The sequence below is a fragment of the Nannobrachium achirus genome (assembly GCF_963921795.1).
Source record: "Nannobrachium achirus genome assembly, chromosome: 2".
NCBI classification, from domain to species: domain Eukaryota; kingdom Metazoa; phylum Chordata; class Actinopteri; order Myctophiformes; family Myctophidae; genus Nannobrachium; species Nannobrachium achirus.
In genome coordinates this window covers 10,194,941-10,222,073 of record NC_137811.1, presented here as the reverse complement: position 1 = coordinate 10,222,073, position 27,133 = coordinate 10,194,941, and the positions used below count along the sequence as shown (strand labels likewise).

At 37.4% G+C, this 27,133-nt stretch overlaps 1 protein-coding gene across 2 annotated transcripts in view; it reads right to left on the bottom strand.

Moving 5' to 3' along the window:
- LOC308307096 (H-2 class II histocompatibility antigen, E-S beta chain-like) overlaps window positions 1–27,133 on the bottom strand; it is a 56,509-nt gene that overhangs the window by 26,148 nt on the left and 3,228 nt on the right. Inside the window, exon 7 of one of the 2 annotated variants that reach the window (XR_013963209.1) lies at window positions 26,398–26,643. The gene's annotated coding sequence lies outside the window, so the exon portion shown is untranslated. Of the gene's footprint in view, window positions 1–25,936; window positions 26,644–27,133 lie in introns of those variants that run through there. The other variant, XM_080752229.1, reaches the window with a different exon arrangement.

The window sequence follows — 27,133 nt, the reverse complement described above, 5'->3', positions numbered from 1 at the left end:
GACGATTAGAGATTTGCCTAAATCGTGTTAATGAAATGGACGGTTCTCAAGCATCATCCTTCGAGAAGGCTGGAGCAGCACGCGTTTTGATTGATATGTGCAAAGAGAGGAAAGTTGCTGAGGATAAAGAGAGAGACGATTGTGAGGATTGCAATGAAGACGCTTTGAGCGCAGCTCAGCAAGTGCGAGATATGGACATTGATAGCTATTCTGACACAACATCCATCTCATCTGAACCAAAATTAATTGTGGATACAGCATCTGATGAGCCTGAATCATTCTACACTCCTTACTCTCCTACAAACTCACCAACTCCAGCATCTCCACAGACCCCTCAAGGTGAGCATCCGTCACGTTTAAGAATGTACAGTAGACAAATTATCTCCCCTCCACACCCACTAACTCCAGACGACGGAATGATGTTTTACACACGTGCTCCAGCTGAGAGGATTCCTGCAAAAGGGAGCGGAAATGTTTTAGACAGCATTCGAGAAGCTCTAATGGAAAGACGAATAATTCGAATGATTAAGAGGGAGGTTGAGATTCTAAATGATTCCGATGTTGAAAGCGGCGATGATGAAAAAAATGATTGTGAGCAAATGGCCCAAGCCAGATTGTTTGTGAGAAAAAACAAAGCTGCGCTCCAAGATATATTGAGCTCAAATGATGAAATTGACATGCCCACTCTCGAGGCCAAACTCTTCCAACATGCAACAATATCCACACCTTCATCACCATTTCATACGGGAAGCCTATCTCCCATACAGTCACCCCCTCCCCCACCACCATCACCAATCGACGTAGTCAACCTCTCACCACCACCATCACCAGATTACACTCAGGGAAACCGATCAAACAATGTGACAGCTGAAGAGATTGTGAAGAAACATAGTAGGAAGCGACGTCATTTGGAAACCCCTAGTCAGGTTTGGGATGCATACACTTTATCTGAAATCAAGAAAGCCATGATGTTGATTAGAACCCCATTCAACATTGCATATGATTCAAACCATTCCAATGTGGGAGATGTGGAGGATGAGGAAGAGGAGGAGGAGGAGGGGGAGGTACGTGAAAATGATGAATCACGTTTTTCATTCGACGAGGTTAAGAGTGCCCTTCAGTTTTACCAAACTGTAAAAACTCATATCGGACGTGATGATGGAAGTGATGGCAGCGCAGCTGTGTCAAAGTGGGTCAAAACGCAAGAGGAGGGACAGATTGTACGAAAGCAGTCAGTGGTTTCACTAAGATCTCAGATTTTTTCGTGGGACTTTGAATACGTCAGTGCGGCTTTTAACGATCTGTTTGCTTGTCTGACCAACTGTGTGTTTGATCACATCATATCTCAGAAGAAATGTGTGACAACTCACCGCTTTCTCACACCAGCGCCTGAAGATAATTGCTTTGGATGCAAAGAGAGCAGACGTGCGTGGGATGTGCTACTGTATACGTTGATGCGCCATGGGCTTGCTTTAAACGAGGAGACATTAAAATCACCAGTCCAAGTGTATCAGGAGATTGTGAACGGGGAGAATCCCAGTGGAATTAAATTCCAGATGCAGGCTGTGAGAGATGGCTTGCAAACCTTGATTGCCAAGTCCCAAGCAGTCCCTACAACCGCGCCAGGTTTGGCCGAGTGACTGTAGTCTTTCACACTTGCGGTCTTGAGAAAAATTATTGTTTTATGTTTTTTTTATATTTCATTATTTTTTACTTTTATCAATTTAAAAAACTAAAATGGGAAATTTATTTTCAAAACTTTTTTTTCCCTCCACCATACCATTAAACAATGATAATTTGATAATGAACGGCATGTCATCACTTTTACAACATATCGTAAACGAAAGACTATCAATGGGCTGTAGCGTTAATTGTTGTGGAATTTGCCCAGCAGGGGAAAAATTAAATCTTGTTTTTGAATTAATTCGTGATAATCCAGAATATCCACTAGCTTCTCATGCCATAACAAATCCTATTTCAGTCGATTTAAAGACGTTGCTACAAGGTGTTTTTACAGAGATGACAAAGGCTAGTAATTGTTCGACATCGTTGTATCATTTGTTAGTATTCTATACATTTGTAGCAGATGTAAGTGAGCTGTATATAAAGTCTGGAGTTATGAAAAATAGTGAAATGTTAGATCTGTTTCAGAATTTGCACTCTTTTATCAAGGATTTGATTGGAATGGACATTATGAAACAAGCATATCTGAGCTATCGAATGTAACATGTTTTATAGTTTATACACTTACTTAGAAATTATTGTAATGTTTTTATTTCATCATTATATTGATGTTATTTCTTTTTTTTAATAGTTAGAAATGTTTTATTACGATTTTTAATTGGATCAAATAGATTAAATGTAGAAATATGTTTTACTACATCATTATATTGTTGTTGTTGTTTCTTTTTTAATAGTTAGAAATGTTTTATTACTATTTTTAATTGGATCAAATATCGTGGGTATGATTTTTCATCCTTCTCACCATCGTTGCTTTCCTCTCCAGTGAATTTACCCTGCATGATTCATATTGATGAGGATCAACCCGTCGATCTACTCAATTCGACCTTTCTTGATCTTATAAAAGCATGTATCGCGAGATTGCTGGACGTGATCATAGCCGATCGGGAGAAAGAAGACTGCTATGGGTGTCAGACTGACCATCCTAGCCAAACCCAACATTCATGCCTGGAACCAATACCCCGATATTATGTCTTCATTCACTTTAAAGAATTAATTGAAAGACTGTGAACTGATCGTTTTATTTCAGGAGTCATGCGTGTTCTGGAAACTCAAGGAATTGATGCTAAGCCTTCAAGAGTACAAGGAGTATGTGAAGCTTTTCTTTACGAACTGAAAGATGTTGACAATATTCATGCAAAACTTGAGGAGGTGGCTAACGTGTTGGGTGAAGACAAGGAGAAAACTGCTGCGTCGAACACTTTCGTGACATTCTGGAGAAACTCCAAGCCTGTAGAAACAGGTTAATAGATTAAATGTAGAAATGTGTTTTTCCATTTTTTATTTGTCAAAAAAAAAAAAAATGTTTTATTTCTGTTTGAGTTAAAAAAATAAAGGTTAACTATTCCTTGAAAAGTTGTCATTGTCTCCCTTCGCTCGATGCATGCGTGTTATACAGTGTATATTCTAAATATGGAGGATATTATGAAAAAAGTCTACTATACAATACATCATCCGGCTTCATACGGTGGTCCAGAGAGGCTTAAACGTGAGTTGGAATTACAAGATGGAATAAAAATTAATTTGAACCAAGCTAAACGTTTCTTGGAAGGTGAAAATGCCTATACGCTTCACAAACCTGTCAGGAAAACATTTTTACGGAATAGGGTTTTTGTTTCAAGACAATTAAAACAATATCAAACGGATCTAGTTGATATGAGTAATCTTAGTAAATACAACAAAGGGTTTAAATGGTTATTGACAGTGATTGATGTATTTTCCAAACAAGCCTACGTAAGATCCTTAAAAAATAAAAGCGGTCCCACGGTAACTAAGGCCTTTGCGGACATCTTACGGAAGTCAGGCAAAATACCAGAATCTTTACAATCTGATAAGGGCCGTGAGTATTATAATAAAGATTTCCAAGCTCTGATGAAAAAACATAATATTAGACATTTTTCAACAAATAGTGAACCAAAAGCCCAAATCTGTGAACGCTTCCACAGAAGTTTCCGGGGTAGAATGCATCGTTACTTTACAGCTAAAAACACAAACAAATATATAGACGTTTTACAGGAATTAGTAAAGGGATACAATTCATCTTTCCATAAGGCGATTAAAATGACTCCTGATCAAGTTAACGAAGGAAACTGGGAAACCGTTTTCAGAAACCTATATGGAAATTTCCCACTTAGAACAAAAAAATTAAACGTCAAGTTCCAGATCGGAGACCATGTTAGAATCTCAAAATCTTGTTTAATATTTGCGAAGGGTTACCTCCCTGGATGGTCCACTGAGATTTTTTTAATTAAACAGATAATTCCTCGCAAACCACCAGTGTATACAATAACAGATCTAGACGGAAAGGATATCGAAGGGGTTTTTTATAATGAAGAATTGCAAAGGATTAAACCCCTATCCTCTGAAACATATTTCACATTGGATAAAATATTGAAACGAAGAACTGTAACTGAGGGGGATAAGAGAATAACGCAGTTTTTTGTTTCGTGGCTAAACTGGCCTTCGAAATTCAATTCTTGGGTGAACGCTTCAGATGTGAAACGCTTAAAAAATAAGTAAATTCATTACAATTTAAATCAGGGTATTTAGTCTATAGCCTTCATAAAAGTTTCAGATATGGAGAGGCGTGACCCATTTTATATCGAACTCCCTTCAAACGCTAGCTTTAAACTTCATAAAACAAACACTTTAGCAAGCTTTCGTGTAACACTCGCACAGCAGGTAGAGTTAAATTCAAGTTGGCAATGTGCTCTCGTCGAGATCAGCTATCCTAGGACTTGGTAAGGATTAATTATTATAATAATAAATGATTAAATACATTTATATACAAATGAGAATGCATATAAAATTCGTAACAAATTATGAATAATTCATTAGGTATACACTTCCTCCAAACGAGTCATATTTTGAGATACAGGAGCGCAAGAACGATAAACCTCCAGGACCTGTAATACGATGTATATTTAAAGGAGGACAATATGAAACAGCAGAGGCACTTTGCAACGAATTGAAAAGAACTGGGAGATTAGCTAATCCAAACCTAGACTTCTATTTTCATCCTATTACAAAAAAGATTAGCGTATTGGGGAATAGAGAAATATTTGTTCGTGTGGATGGTGCGGTCGCAAATGTTTTAGGTTGGGAGAAACAGCGTTGGTATAATTCGATCTCATCACCTCGTGGCTGTATAGATCTGTCAGCTGGTCGCTATAGTATATATGTTTATTCAGACATCTGCACATATCAATTAATTGGTGACGCGCATGCACCACTGTTAAGAACTGTCAAAATAATTGGAGATTGGGGTTCTGTTGTATCATTACACTATACAAACCCTCACTATATTGATGTGAATAAAGGATCAATAGACTCAATTTTAATAGAATTGCGTAGCGATACGGGACAATTAATCAATTTTCGATACGGTAAGGTTATCGTAAAACTACATTTTCGCCCGAAACCTCCGTCATCTTTGATTTAAAAAAAAAAAAAAGAAGAAAAAAAATCTGTCAATCAAGATGGCCTCCAATACATTGCATAGTGATCCTCATCGATATATAAAGTATTACAATTTACAGCAGTCTGGTGGTAATTATTTCATCGGCTCCCCCGTACAGCACGGGCGAGGTTTAGGATCTATATTTGGTAGATTATTTAGATTTGTTACACCGTTAATCAAAACAGGAATAAACATTGCTAAGCCGCATTTAAAAACAGCAGCAAAAGGAATAGCTGGTGAAATAGCAACCACAGCTATGAAAAGGTTCATGTCGCCTTCAGATGACCAAACAAAGAAGCCTCAGCAGGGGAGCGGTATAGCGCGCCTGTCACGGATGTCAAGAATCATCCCTCCGGGAGTGAGGAGAAATAATAAAAAACGCGTTGGCAAGAAATCTAAATCATTTCATCGGCGCGCGCGAGCCACGAAGACTTCCAAGTCAAGGGGAAAGCGTTTCATATTTTAATACGTAGCCTACATTTAAAAACTACAAAATATGGATTCATATTCACACCACAGGGGATCAGAATGCACGTTATCGGAGTTGGATCTGTTCGAAAAGCCACCAGTACAGTATTCTATATTAAGCGAATCATATGTACGGTACAACCCTATAGCGAGTTTAACCCCAGATTCTCCTATAGAATTTTATGTCAGCGGAGATGAGAGATTTGTTGATCTCACAGACGTGTTATTAATTTTGAGATTAAAAGTGACAAAAGCGAACGGGGCGGCGTTGGACGCTGATACTCCGGTTGCTACTATTAACTATCCTATAAATACAATATTTTCCCAATGTGATGTTACATTGGGCGATCGCTTGATAAGCCAAAGTTCTAGCACGCACCCCTACAGAGCTTTTCTGGAGACTATATTAAATTATTCTGAAGCATCGCTGAATTCACAGTTCAGCTCAGGATTGTTTTCAAAAGACACCCATCATGAAGATCTAGCCCTCGACGGTGGGAATAACGGACATAAAACACGGGCTAGGAGTTGTGCACAATCGGCGGAATTTCAACTAATTGGAACCATTCATAGCGACCTTTTCTTTTGCGAGAAACTGTTACTAAACAACTTGGATTTACGTATCAAGCTTATTAGAGCCAGTGATGCATTCGCTTTAATGTGTGCAGGAGATTCTACATTCAAATTGAATCTTTTAGAAGCTTCTCTCTTGGTTAAGAAAGTAGACGTTTCTTCAGCTGTGAGACTCGGATTGGAAAGTGCTTTATTAAAGTCAAATGCTATTTATCCCATTTCCAGAATCACTTTAAAAACCTATACGATTCCAGCCGGCACCCGTCAATTTGTGCAAGAGAACTTGTTCCTCGGGTTAACCCCTAAATATATTGCTGTATGCATGGTTAATCACGAAGCATTCACCGGAGCCAGACAATTAAATCCCTTTAATTTAAAACATTTTGATACATCTGCAATATCGGTAAATGTAAACGGAAAAGAAATCCCAAATTGTGGATATAGACCTAGATTCGACAGAGGACACAGTATTCGTGAATTTCATAATCTGTATTTAAGTACCGGGAGACATTTGAAGGATCTACCATTAGCTATAAATCATAACGATTTTAATAACGGATACACAATTTTTCTTTTTAATGTATCACCAGCTTCCGATCATGCTTGTAATTCGCCCCAAGAAAGCGGTAATGTTAGATTAGATATATCATTCCGTGCGGATCTCCCAAATGCAGTATCTGTTATTGCTTATGCATGCTTCCAGAGCTATATAGAGGTGGATTCGCGTCGCAACGTTTTGATTGACTTTTATTAACTTTCTATAAAAAAAATAAATAAATAAATAAATAAATAAAAATGAATACTTATGAATTGGAATATTTAATGGATAAATTAATTGGTAGGAAATTATTTAAAGGGGTTTTCGCAGCCGATACGCTTCCTATTTCAGACTCTATAGACAGACTTATTCCGGGCTGTTACATCGTTAACTCTGACGAGCATCACAAATCTGGATCCCATTGGATAGCTTTAACGTTAGAAAATGATAATTCTGCAACCTTTTTTGATAGCTATGGTGTAGATCCACGTAGTTATAATGAAAATATATTAAGATTTTTAGAAATCAGAGAAAACATATTTTATCAGACAAGCATGCTACAAAATATGTATTCAATTGTATGCGGTCAACAATGTGCATTTTATTTATGGAATAGGGCTAAAGGATTGAGTTATAAAGATGTATTAGCCTTATATTCAAAGGATTCGGATAAAAATGATCTCATGGTTGCAAACTTTGTAAAGAAGTATAAATTATGTACCTTTGGTAAAAAAAATATTCATTATTCATTCATTCAACATGCATGCTCTTATTTCCCTTAAAGAAAACATGACGAAAAAATAATGTTGTAATAATATTAATAAATGTTTATTCCACAAAGCAATCAATAAAACTTTTACAACCAATTTTTCAGTTTTTTCATTTTGTTTTGCTAAATCATTGCTACAGGTGTTAGATTTTTCATGCAAGCTTACATAGCGCCATCACATTGTAGGAGTGACATGGTGTTATCCCTTTTCCCACAGACTACGGCCGCTGCGCGATCCTTTCGAATTTTAAGCAAAGTGTCTCTGATGTGATGTATCATGAACAAAAAGCTCTGCAAGTCCAAGGTCGCGATGCAAACTTTGATGGGAAACTTCTCCTCCTTTTCGATGATCGAATTTGGACGTGATGAATCATAGTCCAGTTTACTCAAGTCCTCACAAAAGCGTAAAACCATCCATTTTCTGCTGCGGCTACAATCCACCAAAACACACGATTTCATCCCAGGGGAAGCAATATCCATAGATGGTTGAATATAATTCTCTGTATCACGTTTGAGGTACCCCGCCATCATACTTCCCGCTAGAGCAAAAGCTTGGAAACTATGTTCAGAAAGTTCCAATGTGTCCTTTGGCGATGCACCAGTTCCATAAACCCTGCTGTAACGATTTCTTGTTGAAATTGTGAAAGTCGTATGATCCCCATCATCATGGAAATTTACGGAAAGGAGGTTAGCCACCGGAGTAGAATGGTTTAGTTTCCAGCTTCGATAATAAAGAGCCATTTTCTTTTCTTCTTTTTTTTTCGGTAGTGTTTTTGGGAGAAACGCTCGAGCGAGAGAGCGAGAGAGAAAGAAAGAGGAGCTGCCACAGGGTTTAATATAGTCTATAGGCTACTTTAATCAGATTCAGTAAGCGTCGCTGCTATCCCATCTTATTGTCCCAAGTGAACGCCCACGACCATCCTGCTCATAGCTCCCATCCAGGCTCTTTTGTCTCCGACGGCTCTTCCTCCTGTGGGAACTGCTGGGTGTAACAAAGGCCTCGGCGCCTGGGGAAGACTCTATTGTCTTCATTTGAAGTTTATATTGTTCTTTAGCTATGGGGTTTGAAATGACTGATTCTGGAATGTTTAATTCGGATAAAACCGTTAAATAACGTTCCCATCCTTTTGGTTCATCATAGTTTTTTCGTTTCTTATTATTCACTCGTGGTACTACGGTATTTTTAATCAGATCTAACATGTGACTCCCACTTAATGTTTTATTTTCGATTATAAATTCACCACTTGCTGCGCTCCAGCCTGTCTTTCTATTTTTTATCAGCTTATCAAGAATGAATTTACCATTTCTCTGACTACGTTCTGGTAGAGCTTTTACAATATCGTCAATTTTTCCATCATCTACGATTGGATTCTCAGAATGTTGGATCGAAATAGGGAGAGGTTTATTGCGCTCTGTCTCAGATTGTTTATAAAATGTTAAATATCTATGTAATACCATATTATATTTTTTTATCTTTTCGTCAGGATGCAATGATCCATCTTGTAAAATATCATTCATCTCATAATCCAGTCGTGATGTGACAACATCCAAAGGTTTTATAGCCGGTCTCACGTCCCTAATTTGAGGCACATCGCGGTGCATTTCTCCAAGCTGACGCGGGGATAGCAAAAACATTTTTTCCACATGTTTATTATTCATCGTCTACTAATTAACGACGAAATCGCTGGAAGTACAGCGGCTAGTAATGGCAGAAAAAAACCTGAACCTGTTTGTTTCAGTAAAATATTCCTTTTACGATTAACCCCAATCTTAGGATTAGCTAAAGCAGATATTTGCTTTTTCCTTCGTTTTAAAGATTTGAACTGACAAGATGTTAACGGAACATGCCCTTTTAACACATTATCTGCCGAGTCTGATAAACAGCTAATCAATTCATTACTGCCATATTTTATAATTTGTCGTCGTTGTGGCGGTTTAGCTTTTAACAAGACTTTCATAGTGTTTAGATTTCGACGCAGCTTATCAAGTCCAACTTTCTTCTTTTTCTTATTCTTCTTAAGCCCAGCCATTTTTTAAATTAATGTATTCTGTTCAGGTTCTCCTTAGGTAGACAGTAATTGGAGACTTATCGTACAACATCCCTGACCTCACTCTAATCTCGTCTGGAGATTGCTGGGTCAGATCAATCAATAAATAATTATACCTAGTTGAGACAGCATCTTTGTAGGCCTCTGAGATGAACTTGACGTCATCAGGGTACATCTGTTGTGCCAAGGTTTTGATCGATTGCCCGTCCCTTGGATTTTTAAATATGAAATAGTACATCGTGTTCAGACTTATGGTCCTCGAGAAACGACCTTGAAAGAACATGTTTTGATTCAAAAGAAGAACGCTAATCTTTAAATGATGTCTAAACATTGTAAACAGTTTCAGAATGTTTACAGATGTGCTGGCTTCTGTCATGAGGTCATCAATTATAATCAAATGATTATCACCATGGTCAAACAGATCACAATCTTCAAAAGAATCAGGAAGCCGGTTTACAAAAGTCAAATTTTTTATTTTAGATTGAAGATCAGAATAGATATTTTGCCAACAAGAATAAAAAAAATATATATTGTCAGGGATTACAGTGAAACTCTTGTCAAGGTTTAATAACATGTTATAAACCAAAGTAGATTTTCCACATCCGCTCGGACCACACAATTGTGCACTAAACGGGTGAACGAGTTTCAATTCGTAATCCACACATGGAAAATCAATCATTTTATTATCAGACATTTTTTTTATAACCAAAAGGTTCAGTTGTACCACCGTGTAGAAGATGTCGTTTATCAAAAACAACCCTAATCTTCTTCAATACAGATATGTTTTGAAGAAAGAATCCGTTTTTATTTCTTTTTATACAACGTTGTAAAGCATACAAAACAGTTTTTTTTATCATCATCATTTTCGTCGTTAACCCCTTTGTCAAACGTTTTTATATATCCCAAAATTAAACTTTTCATGGATGAAAAGTTTACGGTATGACAGGTTTCATACGTTTGTGTAATACCCTTACATTTTAATACAATCTTGTTATTAAAAGTTTTAAATGCATACGATTTCGGTCCTGAAGAAAAAAATTGAACAATAAAATCATTATCATCTAATTCGTTCGTTAACATGCCTAAATAATTTCCTAAAGGAAGTAAGTGTGATCCATCAGCTGAGCAGTATATCAGAGAGTCTGTATCAAAATATAAAATATGAGCTGTAGGAACAGTTTGTAAAGAGTGTAGATATTTATATAATTCTAAACGGCCATAAGCTGTTGTAAAGCTGGCAATGAATATGTTTCCAGTTTTATTAGGTTCTGAAATAAAGTTGTCAGCATAGCTCCACTGTATCAAAGCTACTTTGTCATTTAAGAATGAGAAATACTTTATTTTGTGGCGGTTTGAAAAACATAATTCGAAAAATCTTTCAACTTTTGTAACAAGTTCGGTTTTAGGTAAATTATTTCTTTGACCAAATTTTCCGTATAATGAATTAAGACAAAGTTTACTTACCATCCTTTTACCTGGATTTTTTTCAATTTGATTGATATCTAACTTTATACCTTCCGTTAATTCATAATCTGTAACATATTTAATTTTATCCTCATCAGTGATACATTGACTCGGAAATCCGGATGAAGATTGTTTAATCTTTAAAAAGCATCGAATGTATTCCTTAAAAATGGTATTGCTTCTATGTTCAAAATGCCAAACCTCTATCAGTTTAACTATCTTATAATTCAAGGATAGCGCATAATTTAATTCCTCAGAGACCCACACACCCGTCAGCTCTCTAGCCCGGGCATTGTGTGAACAGGGACTCTTTTGATTATTTGACTCGGCACAACTCCTACAAAGCGTAAAAACTAGTTTATTTGTTTTTTCTAATCTGTAGGGTAAGACTGGAATATACAGATTAGTTGGAGGTAATACGATAGCTTTAATTAATCCGAAATATTGACTTATATCACTTTTAAAGTCTGAAAAAATAAGCGTCGGGTGAAATAGAGGGAAATCTTTACAATTCAAAACATATGGATATAAGCTTGTGACGTCTACATAGTGAACTTTTTCTGGACCACTAACCGTATAATTTAATCTCACGGTCTCAGTCCTCCCACCATAAAGACTAGCTCTTGCATCCAAACCTGAAATAGATTTTCTGCGGTTTGATAGGAATGAAATGACTTCGCAATTAGTTTTTTTCATGCGATTCCATTCATGCTGCCACATTGTGATTACACGAATCCCATGCTCTATTTCTAAACACTTTGTTCTATACATTGTCTGCTGATATATTTCATTTAACGGTTTTCCATTTAAGGGATTAATGTCATGACCTTGGAAACATAAAAGGCAGCCATGATGAATACAAGAATTATATTCATAAGCAGTTTTTGTACAAGGGTCCCACCCATCTAAATAATAATACTTTCCATTTTTAGACTTTATTCTAAATTCGCCCAAGTTCACGCCATTCTGTATAAAAATAGACTGTTTTTGTGCGATATAGTCTAACCAACAAATACTCTCGGAAGAGAAGTTTTTTGACCTTCGCTTATAATTTAGAGGGCAAGGGATTGCAAGTGATTTGGGTGATAAAAAACGCATTCTAAACAGCTTCATGCAGGCTGAGCTTATGGTTATACATGAAAATGGATCCATGTGACACTGATCGATGAAGCTTTGTCTAAAAATTACACATGCTTCTCTGAGAATTAACGTATCATTGGCGCAATACATGATAGATTCTTTTTTAAAGTCAAAATCTTTTCCAGATTTTTTAACATTTGTATACCATTTATCAAAATCCTCACGTTGTTCGAGCGACATTTGATTATAACCATATGTTTCACGTTCGGGGTAACCACCCACATAATTTAAATTTTTGAACGAGCTAAAGAAGTGTGGAAAAAAACCCTTCGCCATTTTATTAGAAAAACCTAAACAAGACGGTAGTTCGCAGAGTCTCATTGTTAAAAATGAAAGACTGTCTATAAATTTCAATTTAAAATCAACATCCTCAAAACTCAGAACCTTCCCACCCTGCATAACGATGTTTGGTGTTAATCCTAATTGAATGAATGCATTGAGAATAATATAACCGTCAAAAGACCTTGAGTTGTGAGCTATAAATGTATAGTTATTAAAAGCGGGTTTACGAAACATCTTTAGAAACTGCAAAGCACAATCTACACCATAAAAACATTGAGACTTTCCACACATTGACAATGTGCATATTAAAAAGGGCGTATGATTTTTTGATGAATCATCTATAAAATATTCTATATCATAGAATACATATTTTTCTGAATAGGAGAGATCTGGGGTTACTGTTTGAATATAGCAACTGTGTGATGAATCGTCAGATTGCGGTAAAGGTTCTTTACAAACGTTACATTTTTTTACTTCACAAACGTGTATCGCATCCAAATTAGAAATTGGTAGCACATAAATGCGTTCACACTTTTCACAATATTTGTTAATATCACAATTGGCTAAGAGTTTTCCATTATTTCTCAAAATCAATGATTTATGTCGATTAAAGCAGTCTGTCGAGTTACAAATACGTCGACACCCTGGGCATATTGAACTTTGAGAGGTATATTTGCATTCTATTTCGTAGCAAACAGAACAATAGCTACTACATCTATGACTATATTTTGAGCTGAACCCTGAATGACAATAATTGCATGTAAAAGATGATCCTAAAAAACCGTTCACGTTTTTAATCCCATAGTAATGATTGTTAAATAGAAAGAAGTAAAAGGTTTTAGTTCTCGGTGGAGTTGCGGTTTGAAATTTACAAGTTGTAGCTTGACTCTCAGGCATTCTATAAAATATTACAATCTTACATTCAAAGGTATTTTCAAATTTTATAATATCTAAAAACGATACAGCTTTATGCTCTGACATCCCCGCTTTAAGGTGAATTTCCTTTCCCAAACGATCACATTCATGATCGTTTGCGTCGGGGTGGAATAAGTGTGCTAAATTTATACTGAAACATAATTCGTTGTCTGGATTCCTAGTTACAAATAAATGTTTTGCTTTTATATGTAAAAGCTCAAAATCAAGAACGCTTTCCAGCTTCCTACGTTTTCCAGAACCAGACGGTGCTTCAATAATTTGAACAACCATGGTTAAAGATGGATCAGAAACAAGCTCATAATTAGACTGGACAAGATGCGAAAGTAGGTCCTCAAAACCGCTTGTGTCAAATGTCTCGTCACCGCGTAATATTAAAGACGACGAGTGTAATAGATGTTCACCAGTGATTTCTATCTGTAAAATGTCGTTTGGCGATGTGTAGTTAAGAATATTTTCCAAAGTTGTCTGAGCGCTTGTCATAACGTTTATATAGAAATCGGCATAATTGATTTCATTTGGATCTTGAGGAATTACATTTAAAAGTTGGCGTATCTCGGTATTTCGAAACATATCTCTACGTATTATAATAGGGTCGTTCGACGTGCCTTCAAGAGGATCATTTAACACATTTTCACCACCCCCAATCATTCCATTTGACAAAGGAGTTAACGGTTCTATTAAATCAGAATTATCTATGTTTTCTAAGTCATTGATTATATCAGCTATATCTTGATGATCTAATTCATCAATCATATTTTGCAGTTCTACAGGAATTAAAGGGGTATCATTTTACTGGTTAATAGCTTCTATTAAATGGTTAGGGATATCCATTTTTTTTATATTTCAATCACAAATGAAAAAATATACAAAACTGTCTTCTCTTTTTTAAGAAAAAAAGTAGAGGAATAGACTACTTATACGTTAATGAGAATTACTCATTTAAAATACAAAACTAACTTCTCTTTTTTAAAAGAAAAAAAAGTAGAGGTCTACTTTAGTTAATGATAAATGCTCATTATTTGTTTTACTTGGTTATTTCCACATCAAAGCATAACATTCTGATCGAGCGATTATTTTCCTCTGCCGCTCTGAATAAGCGATTCAACACCTGTTCTAATTTTATACCAAGCTGTTGACTCTCTTCATGCGTCGTATTCTCCGAGTCCGGTTCAACCAAAACTTCAACAGCTACCGGCCCTTCAATGATCTGGACCTCAGGCATCAGCACCGCGGGAGAGCTCTCCGCCACCACCGCCTCTGAAACAATAAGGAAAGTGAATAAAAAGAATCGTTAGTGTCGTTCATCTATATACAAGTTGTGACACATGAACATTTTTAATTCAACTCACCGTTTGTCACTTGCTCTTCAAGATTGTGAATATTCGGACTCTCAGGGATCGTTATAGTTTCGGGATCAACTTGGTCAGCACCTTAACAGAAAAAAACAAAAAAAACACTTGTGTGAGAGCGTGTGTGTGTGTGGGTGTGTGTGTGTGTGTGTGTGTGTGTGTGTGTGTGTGTGTGTGTGTATGTGTGTGTGTGTGTGTGTGTGTGTGTGTGTATGTGTGTGTGTGTGTGTGTGTGTGTGTGTGTGTGTGTGTGTGTGTGTGTGTGGGCCTACCCTCTCCTCCATGCGGTGCTCCGATCGATCTAACATCCCTCCGTGGTGTCGTCGGTGTCCACGGAGAGTGGTCAGATGTAGAAAATCTGAGGCGCTTTTTGAAGGGGGCCGTCGGAGGTGTGTAATGGGCCGGATCGTCCGCTTCATCTAGGATCGTTTCGGGTGGTTGAGATCTGACCGGTGAGATGGTTTCAGAGGCATAACCTACAACCCTCGCAGACTGCCGAGGTCTAAGGTTTGAACCATTATCTGAAGATGTTGACGCCTCGGTGATCAAACCTCTCTGAAAAGCTGACGATGCTGTAGACCCCACTCCGGGGCTTGAGGGGCGGTCTCTGATCACGCTGACTTGTGGGTATGCACACGCAGGGTTCCCCGCATCGATGTCCGTATTGATTGAAGGGATGAATGAATTAGTCGGGGAGTCGTTAATAAACGCTAACACAGAAGCCTCGTTTTCAGAAATTCTTCGTTGAGCTTGAGAGAAAAGATTTTAATATTAATATTAAATATTTCATAAATATTTTGTATTATATTGAATTAAAATGACCCTATTCTTACTTGCAATCATCGGTGGTGAAATTGGTTCGTATGAAAATGTAGTAGTTTGATCTTCTTCTAATGGAAGATGAAAAAGGAAAAAAAAAAAAAGAAATCGTTCAAATTAAATTCTCACAAATTAAATTAAATTCAATCGAATTACAAGGAAAAAACAAAATACACTCACCTTCTAAGATAGAAAAATCTATAATTCCATTCATCTTTCAAATATATTCTGTATTTCCTCAAGTGTCAATATTCCCCTTTCAACTAATTTTGCCCTTAAAAGAGGAACGTTGGTTGATAAAATGTCTATCAGTAGAGCTCTATTTCTGACTAAAAACTCTCTAGCGCTGACAGACTCTTTCTCAACAACCGAATCAGATGCTTCAGGAGAAGAAGTCGAAATTGTCTGCTCAGGTTCAACGGAAGAGTCACTCATCATGATATATCTTATGATTGGGGAATTAATAGATATTTATACTATATGTTCGCTAAAGGATATCAATAGCTAACCATTTGACTCTCATTCTCCTCTCCAATCCTCCTTTAGCCGCAACAAAAGTGACAATACCCTATTGGGCTCGTGACAATAAGGCTTTTCACCTAAAAAAAAGACAATACAGACAATACACCGGTTACTCATCAATCATACATGACACATTCAATTCACTTACCGGCTACTCTCCTCACAAAATAAAAATGGACACAATTCATTAAATGGCAACAATACCTATAACAATATCATAATACCTTTCAGATAAAAAAGATAATTGACTAATCCAACGTATTGATAACCATTCACAACACTTTTTTCCCACAGATTCAACCTCATAGAAGTAATGATGTCATTATTACATCAGCTTTCCCACGATCACATCACACACCCCCAAACCATACCACACCACCCTACACAAACCCTCCCCTCAAGCTCACGTAAACCATAAGCACCACCCACAATCATTTTCATTGGTCAATACTATAGCCAGTAACAACCCTTCTCAGCATCCAAACACACATATTCATTTAGTGCTCACAGCATACACACACACATCCAGACAGACCCCTTCGATGTCAAGTTCACTGACACAGTCAAGCCAAGAACTTGATAAACTAAGCGCATAGGAAGACTGCTTCTAGGATCAACGGAATGTTTTTACAATATTACATATTAAAATAATGACGGACCAACACCTGTTTTAACAAATGTTTTAATATGTTTGGAATATGTGCAGAAAAAACACCACAACACCAACCCACAAATTCACACTTCCCAAACCCATAGGCTTTAACCCATTATCATTTATATTTTTTTACCATAAACTTGATCACAACATTTAAACATTAATACAGTTTTTCCCATGACCTTAATGTTTGACCCTAACCCTACAACAATGTTAAACCTGTTGACCTTGAGCTTTGTTTATTACTTTCCCATGAACTTTACCATGAACTTTCCCATGACCTTGATGTTTGACCCTAACCCTACAACAATGTTAAACCTGTTGACCTTGAGCTTTGTTTATTACTTTCCCATGAACTTGACCTTTGACCTCTATCATTGATAGAACAATAGACCCTTTGTTCACCTGTCAAATTTTGAGGAAAGCAGGATTTTATTATCTCTCTAGCTCCCTATAATACACCTGTCGCCAATCACAGAAACCATGGTTTATAACATGGTTACATTTCCACTCAGCACCTGCTCAATTTCCAGTGTGGAAGAGCATGTCTTTCTTCCAATCATATTATAAGCTACATATTATGTCATCTTGCTGTCACATCTTCCAATGGCTGGCAGCATTTTAGGCCTACAGCAGTCAACCTAGTACAGGTTGACTGACCTCAATCTTTTGAATGTAAAGGAGCCTGTCACAGCCCCTGTAGTCTGGCCTACTAGGGCGGGCCTGTGTCTGACAAGTTCCCACAGCTCCTGCTACAGTATGTTGCCAATAATAATAATAATTAAAGCTGCAAGCAGCGATGACCGGGCCCTCGTAGCTCTACCCACGTCACAAGGCCAGCAGCCAATCAGAAACCAAACAGGAAGTCAGCCATTTCGACTAATTAGTGGCGTTTTGGCGCATTTTTGGCCGTTATCACGGGTCGCACTCTAACGATAGTTTAAAGTTTTTCTCAAAAAAAATTGAGAAAAAAAATTTTGAGAAAAAAAATTTTTTGGAGAAAAAAAAATTTGAGAAAAAAAATTTTGAGAAAAAAAAATTGAGAAAAAAAAATTTGAGAAAAAAAAACTTTTGAGAAAAAAATTTTTTTTGAGAAAAAAAAAATTTGAGAAAAAAAAATTGAGAAAAAAAAATTTGAGAAAAAAAAAATGTTATGACACCAGCCGCGAGTCTGTACGACAAACGGTTCATGAGTTATAGAGGCACTTCCTGTTTGGTGAAGGGCACTTCCTGTTTGGCGAAGGAAGCGTCAATTAAGGTTAAGGACTCTTAATCAAGTCATATGATACCAGCCACAACTCTGTACGATAAACGGTTCATGAGTAACAGCCAAAAAAAGGAACAATGAAGTATGGACCAATCAGAAGAGGGGGCACTTCCTGTTTGGTGAAGGAAGTTTGACGCTACGCCACGGGCACGCCGTTTTACGAAAACTCACGATTCGCACAACTTTTCATCGTTAAGGTGTCTTGAGTATGCCGAGCGAACTTGAAGTTGATCCGATTAACCCCCTAGGAGGAGTTCGTTAAAGTGCGACACGTGAAAACGTCCAAAAATACACCAAAACGCCACTAATTAGTCAAAATGGCTGACTTCCTGTTTGGTTTCGGACGTGGCGCCGAGAGACTTTTTTGTGAGTCCGGACACAATACAGATGTGTACCGATTTTTGTACTTGTGGGTGAAACCGTATAGTGGGGCTGTTGCGTTGAAATTTTGTAGGGGGCGCTGTTGCGCAATTAGGCCACGCCCCCTTTAATTTTTTTTGAATTACGTAAATTTTCGCCACTTGTAATGTGCTTGCAAAGTTGCGCAACTTTTGGAGTACGTTTTGCCCCTCAAAAATGCGATTCTTTATCGGGAAGAATAATAATAATAATCTTTGCAATTACAATAGGGTCCTCACACTGTGTGTGCTCGGGCCCTAATAATAAAACTTTATTTGTATAGCACCTTTCATGACATGAAATGCAGCTCAAAGTGCTTTACAGAGCATAAAATGAAGCACACGTGCTTAACAGAGAAAAAGTAAAATAGAAATAAAAAATACATAAAAAAGAGATAAGTAAAATGATTACAATAAAGCAAGAAAAAATAAAAGCATAGAACATTGAAGAACAATTTCAGAGCCGTGCGGACGTCAATAGCAGCATAGGGATTAAAAAATTTAGCTAAAAGCAAGAGTAAAGAAATAGGTCTTGAGCTGTGCTTTAAAGCTATCCACCGAGGCTGCCTGTCTTAGGTGTAGTGGTAGTTTATTCCAAGCTGTCGGTCCATAGAAGCAGAAAGCTGCCTCACCATATTTTTTATATGTCATTGTTGGCACCTCAAGTAGGTCTGCACTAGAGGACCTGAGTGGGCGGGTTGGAACATATCTATGCAGGCAGTTATAGAGGTACGAAGGTGCCAGACCATTTAGAGCTTTATAAACAAGTAAAAGAATTTTAAAATCAATCCTAAAAACAACCGGGAGCCAGTGTAGCGACGCTAAAACTGGAGTAATATGTTCTCTTATCTTAGTTTTTGTTAAAACTCTGGCTGCTGCATTTTGAACAAGTTGTAATCTGTCAGTTGTTTTCTTTGGCAGACCAGAGAGAAGTGCGTTGCAGTAATCAAGCCGAGAGAAAACAAAAGCAATGAGGTGCAATTGGGAGAACCTGGCCGGTGTTTGCAGTGTGCACTATAAAATGCTGGGTGTGGACAACGGACATACTCAATCTCTCGCATCTTCCATGAGAGTAGCAGCATTTGGGCTTTCTTAGTCTAGCCTTTGGTTGGCAACATTCAACAGCCCACACTGCATTTACCACACATCCACCCACTTACACTTCTACAGACTAACACACTTCGTTCAATTATTTGTTATGCCTGACTTAAGTTATGTTGAAAATAAATGTATCATTGTATACTTTTAAACTAAGCTGTGTGTATTCCTCCTTTTATTATGACCTAAGAGGCAAGGCAACCAGCTTGCCACAAACCCCCATTTATAGTGTGTTATCTCTGTGACCCCTTTCTACACTGTCAACTCCACAATGTTGAAGGAGTAGTTCACCCCCAAATTGCCTTTTTGCTATTGATTAATCACACCATGGAGACTTGAGTTATATTCTTTTGAATTTGTGGCATTCCTAACACAATTATTTCATTGCAATAAATGTACCCCTATACTATATATATATTTTTTTTATCTTGGGAATGTGACAAACATTAAGTCTCCATGGCGTGAGTAATCAATAGAAGGTCAATTCGGGGGTGAACTACTCCCAGTGTTGATTTAAGAGTAGAAATGGACCTGTTCTGTTTGGTTCCATTACTCTCAGAGTTACAGACCCATAAAGGTCCCCGGGTGGTCCCCCAGACAGACCCTGACGGTGCCAGGGACCTACACCACCAGGATAGTCCACAGTCTGGCCTGTCCACACATTCTGGAGTTGCAGACATCCAGCATGTTGGAGAACGAGTGACGTCCATCATAGGCCACAGTCCACAGTCAGGGCTGACAGTGAAGTCAAGCATGAAGCAAGCATGTCATGAACCAGGAGGATGCAAAAAAGCATCATACGCCTGATTTGGTTGTGCATCGTGTCACTCACCGAAAGCTCACAATGCCTAGCATTGAGACATGTTGTGAGCTTGTATACTGTAGGTAAGGAATCTTTGGTATGGAAACAAAGTATGAATCAAGCTAAATAGGCTAATATAGCTGGAGCATGATAATTGAGATGAACTGATACAAAATATCACCTGAACGCTCATTTGTTATTGCAACCCTGTCCTCATCCTCCTGACCAATGAGGTGTACACACACCTCATTCATTCATTTATTTTTTCATTAATGTATTTATTTTTTAACTCTGTTGATGCCGTCCTGTGGATTTTGCATCAAAGTAATGAGTTTAAAAAGAGTCTAAACTCAGTCAACTTTCAAGAGGATGACTATATTTGCAGAGATGGTTTGGGGACCCCTGGGTTTCCAGTAATTGAAATAGTTTGCAATAAGTGTGTAATAGTGTAATTACTGTAGTGTAATAGAGTTATAGTGTTAATTTACTGCACACAACTTGTCTTGTGCAATAAGTACAGTTCTGAAGGAATCTTATGTATTTCTTTATTGATTATTTCATGAATATGATACATGAATTAGCTAAAGTAAATAGTATATTAGTAGTATAAAGATTTGACGTTAACACAGATTTCTGTAGTATTAATACATTTTACATCTCTGATGTTTTAATACTTCTTTAAGCATCCAGATGACTTATATTGTAAGGACAACTTTGTTACAAGGGTTCTTTTATTAGTTTGTAATGATAATTAAATGATGATTGTTGTTTTTCTAGCGGGGCGGGGGCATTCGGGTAATTGGAAAAATGCAAATTATTTACGCAGTAAGCCGTCTGTTTTTGTCCCTGCAAGGCTGAAGGCACAGAGGTCACAGGCCCCAAATGTTCACATCGATACAGCTGATTTTTGCAAAACGTTTTTTTTTATATTACTCCTACAAATTTTGGCCATATATCAAGCACGTTGGTGCACAGTATCTCTATCGCTATAGTCATGTGATCAATACAGATCTAATTGATTTGTCATATTTCATCCTGATTGGCTAAGATTGGCTTCCAAAGTTTGCAGGAGACCATGAACACAACGTTCGTTGCCGTGAAACTTTGTACGCAGATCCCCGCTCACATCGTTATGACATAGTTAGCAGCAGTCGACAACTGGTAACTATGTCCAGTTGTGTTAAATGCTGATAAGACCAAATTTATGTTGTTTACAAAGGGTAGAGTTTTTAATGAAAATGATCCTCACCTTTGCACTACAAATGGCACCTCCATTGAAAGAGTTCCCCAATATAAATATCTTTAATACACACATTGACTTTTTAAAAAAGAATTTGCGAATGAAGCTTTCATGCTTTCCATGGCCTTCTAGAAAGAGGCTTATTGAGGCACTGTTCCTCTCTGCTCTGGATTATGGAGACATCATATATAGAAATGCATCAGCTGCACACTTAAAATCATTGGACTCAGTTTATCATTCTGCCCTCAGATTTATAACAGGTGACAGCTATAATACCCATCATTGCATACTGTACAATAAGGTAGGATGGCCCTCCCTTGTGTCTAGGAGAGATCAGCACTGGTTTTTATTTATCTATAAAGCCTTAATTGGGAGATTACCTCCCTATTTAAATTCGCTTTTGGAGTGGAGAAAAATCCCTTATCAAACGCGCTCTCAGGACTTCTTGATCCTTGAGACTCCAGATGTCTCCACTGAATTTGGGAAAACAGCATTCAAATGTTGTGCATCAGATACCTGGAATACATTACAGGCTTCACTCAGGTATAATTCTCTTGTTCCCCTAGGACGTTTTAAATCGGACATATCAACTTTGGCAAATCAAAACTGTACATGTTTTAATTGATGTTGATAATTCATGTAGTAGATTTTTCTTTTGATCATTTGTGTTAATTCATTTACATATTATGTATTCTCATTTCCTTTGCATATTGTTGTTGTGTTTTGTATAACTGTTTTGTAAATTTGTTGTAATTTCGGCACTCCTGAAAAAGAGGGTACCAGCCCTCAGTATGTTACCGAGAACTAAATAAAGGTTGAAATGAAAAAAATGAAAAATAACACAGCTACAACTATGATCATTTAAACGTGATCCTTTCAACACATCACATTTCTACACATAACAGGTTTGTTTTATGATGTTATGCTCAGTCGTCTTGACTCGGCTATGCTGCCCTACAAAGGCAGAGTGCAGTAACTACGTTTTCGAATTTCACCAAAAAATGGGTTTAAAAGTGTTACAGCTGATCAGCCAAATGAGATATAGATATAAAAGTGATATTACACTGATTGTACATCTATTCATGAGGTAATTGTTCATCCCCCAATATCATGAAGGCTAATTTGACCGTTGGGCGACACAAATAAGTCGGTGTGTCCCAAAACGTAGTTACTGCACTCTGCCTTTGTAGGGCTGGTCACCAATAAGTTCTTAACTTTCTTCTTAACCTGTTCTTAAATTTCTTCCTAAGTGAATTCCTAAGTGAAGTTGAGTCTGATTCATGAAACGTTCTTAGGAAGGCAAAATTGTTCTTAACTATGTTCTTTTCATGATGAATGCCAATCCTCGTAACTTGAAGGGGTGTGCCAGCTAATACTAATTATCATAGGTAGACGCCCCACATTTGAGGTTGGGCATTTTCAGACCTGTTGAAAACTAGTCTAAAGCAGTGGTTCTAAACATTTTCATGTCAAGGACCACCACATTGACATGCATTCTGCAGACCCCCACCTGAAAATATTTTCTGCCTTTTCAACATTTATCATTGTGTTTAAAAAATATCCGATGTACAGGCTCAAAATGGGCTGTAATGGTAATGCGTTGTGAGCTTGTAGATCGGCTATTTTCAAACAAAGTTTAAAACTGGGTTAAAGTGGTAAAACTCTTCCTCGTTTTACAGTGGACCCCCTGGAACTTCCTAAAGGATCACTGGGGGTCCCCAAACCACACTTTGAGAACCACTGCTCTAAAGATATGATACAAATATTTTGGTGATTTAAATCATATTATTATATAACTGTAGAATTGAAGAAACTTAAAGAAAAAATTATTTCTGCACAACACGTCACACTTAAGAACTAAAAGGCAACCCTAAGAGTGCTCTACAGTGTGCGTAGATTTCTTCTTAACATAAGAACAAATCACAGCTAAGAAAACATTGGTGTATGCCAAATCTTCTTAAAAAACTTCTTAAAAGGGTCTAAGAAGAAATTTCTTCGTAAGAACGTTCGTAAGTAGGTTGGTGAATCGGGCCCAATATGAATAGAAAAGTCCAGAACATTACCGTGTGAGCACACGGCACATCTTCACTATTTAACCCAAGCGGTTTTAAACCAGCATTGGTGGGTTGAACTTAGGTTTTAGAAGAAGAAGTAGTCTAGACTGTGGGCTGTGATAACTAAGTTTAATGGACTGTTCCCTGTGGTCTTATCTATTCTGCTCCTTTCACAGACCAGTATAGGATGGGTTCTGTCATCAGGGCTCAAGATATAATGAGGTTCGCATTAAAGGGTGGGGCATTCATTCCCTATTTACATCGTTCCTGAGTTGGCCAGGTTGCCGTCTAGACGCTCGGCCGGCCGAGCTTCTACTAATAATAATAATAATAATGCAAACAATTATTTAGATGTTGAAAGACAAGAGGCTATTAGTCCAAATAACATAAGAAGATACAATAATAGGAGAAAACTGTTAAGTAGTATACTTTAATATACGGTAGATTAAACTATGTAGCCTACTGTATACTTTAATCAAACTACTGCATAAAGGGTGCTCTTGAAAAACTGTTAAACAGGATAAGCAACCAAGCAGTCCAGGTCCAAAATAAGGAAGACAACACCTAAAAGGCCTTTAATTTTAAATGGTTAAAATCGTTACAAAAGTAATAATGAAAACACAGAATGAGATGAGATCACACCGGGAAAATCAAGCAAACAAACACAGAAACAAAAAAATAATTATACATATCATACTGTAAAGTGTAAATACATAAGTATATAGGTTTTACCATAACGTGGAGGCTTGTCTGTCTGTCTGTCTCTCATCATAGTAGCATGTAGTCTACTCTGACAACAGGTGTTGATGTCACAGTACTGAGTGACATCATAGTGCTGACCAGTGTTGCATTGGTGATTCAATGTTTGGGGGGAGAGACTTTAATGACGCCATGTGTACGTCGCTTATTCCCTACTACAGGAGTTATAACAGGTCATACATATCCATATACAGGCTTGTCCCTTTGTTAAATCACCCTGCTGTGACACTAAACGTTGTCGAGGTGTGAACTTGGAGGTTGTTTTGAATCTATGCATGCCTGTGGGCGTGAGAGGAGGAATGACACTGTGGTCACAAAAGATACGGGACGGTGTGTACACGCGTGACCGGACCAATGAAACACTCACCTCCAAGTACTCCAAGACAAGAAGAGAGAAAATACAGATTGTAGAATGAAGTTACATCACATTACATGTTGCATGCCATGGGATGTACCTTCGTAGATCTGGAGGAGGCTGTAGCTCTAAACACACACAATATATAGGATGTGTTCCACACTAATATATTCTCCACACATCAGAACAATGAAAACATTGGTGAAATTCTCCTTTAACACAAACCCTAAAAGGCTGGTAAACGAAGCCAACACAAACCCTAACGGTAACTCTATCTCAAACTAAAGGCTGGGAAATGTAATAATATCATATTAATATGGGAAATAAAATAATATCCAAACCGACGTTCAGTAGTAGAAACAATAAATGACATAATCTTGCTCATATAGCTTAATTAATTAATCGATAAGCAGGTTGTTAGTTTTATGTTTTTTGATCATTTCTTAATCAGTGAATCGAATAGAATTCGACTAAATTGATTAGCCTGATCAGTGATTAACCACTTAACCCATTACACTTTGTTGTACAATGGTGGAGTACAAAAATAGTGAAACGTTTGAGCTTGTAGATCAGCTACTTTTTACCTATTTTTATAATCATTTATTAATTGTAATTGAGGCAAAAGTTTGAAATATTGATGAAGTCATATGACCCTACTTCAAACCTTTACCCATAGCCTCACCTTAAACTTTATATATGAAATACATTCAAACCAAGCAATTTTAAACTCAATCTAACGGCTAAACTTAAAACCACTCATGATTAAATTATTGTGAATGATTACATATAAGTGGTTACTTATAAATGATTGCATGTTATAATGATGGTAGCTCGCATAAATGATCACATAAAAACTTTTTTATGGTCGGTTTTAAGAGCTTTTTCACAAACTTGGCCAACTTACTTTCTCTATTACAGTACAACATTCTGCCCCTCTCATTCTGTCTGTGATCGCGTATCTTGTGTTTAACACAGTAATATTAACACAATGTTTATGTTGTCTGATGACACTATAACTATGTTTATCTAGTTTTATGAAAAAAGCTGCATCTGAGAAAAAGATGTATTAACCATGTAATAGGCGGCCATTTGCGGCCCTCGGGGGGCTACTGTCTGGCCCACACCAACCCCAGTAAGAGCAGCAACAACACTAGTATATCGTCGTTGTCGGGTGGAAATCTCGTATCTCCAAATTTCTACGTTCTTTTGCAAATCATACAAGGCCGTCACACAAAAGTAGTGAAAACAGCCGATCTACAAGCACACAACGCCTCGCGGTGCGAATCGTTGTGTGCTTGTAGATTGGCTGTTTTCACTAGTTTAAATCATTTTTTAAATGATAAATGCAAAACAAACGGTTTTGGACATACAAGATTTTCACCCGACAAACGACGATATCTGAACTGTCGCTGGAGTAGCGGGAACGCCACCGTCGCCCCCTGCAATGCTGTGGCCCTCGGCTTGGTACCCTAGACATAATTCGGCCCTTGAGGAAAACTAATTGGGGAACCCTGATGTAAACCCTATTATACTGACTGAACCCCCTCAGGGGTCTGTACTGACAATTATAGCCAAGCTTAGTTGGACAATTACTGCTAAATGTTCTATTTTCGTCTAATGTATTAGTTATGTCATGTATTAGTCATGTCATGTATTATGACCTGCCCAGAATAGGGTCCCTATGTCGTGTGGTTAACCACTTTCAACCTGGTCACCATAGGCTATTTCTTTTAAGTCAAAGTGATATGTTAAATTGGCTGTCTTTTTCTATTCATGGTACAGTGAAGTTTATAGGGTTAAAGTGGTTAAATCATCATAGTGCTGCTGTTAGTATTTCAAAGCTTGGACTGACGGAAAGTATCTCCTTTCTTCACCAGGGGTCAGCACTCAGCAATGACTGTCTGCATCTGTGAAAACACAACCATGCGGTTACTTATAGAACACATGAAAATACAATGAAGCATTAAGAATAAGACCAGTGGTTCTCAAACCTTTTAATGTTTGAGAACATTTTAATGTTAAAGAACCCCCATAACTCTGAGAGTGGGAACAAATTACACTGTCAGAGTTACAGACCTGAGAGAGTCCATTTGGTTCCATTTGTACACTCTCAGAGGTACATACCAGTAAAGGTCCATTTGGTTCCATTTGTACACTCTCAGAGGTACATACCAGTAAGGGTCCATTTGGTTCAATTTGTACACTCTTAGTGTTACAGACCTGTAAGGGTCCATTTGAACCCTTAGGGTCCCTGAACCCCACTTTGAGAACCACTGAATTACTTTATTAACTGTGTGAAAAATGTAACCAGTTAAAATTAAAGTTGATTGGATGAATTCAAATTCATACTGTAATTATGATAATCTGGTTTAATTTCATTTAATGTGTTTAAGGTTC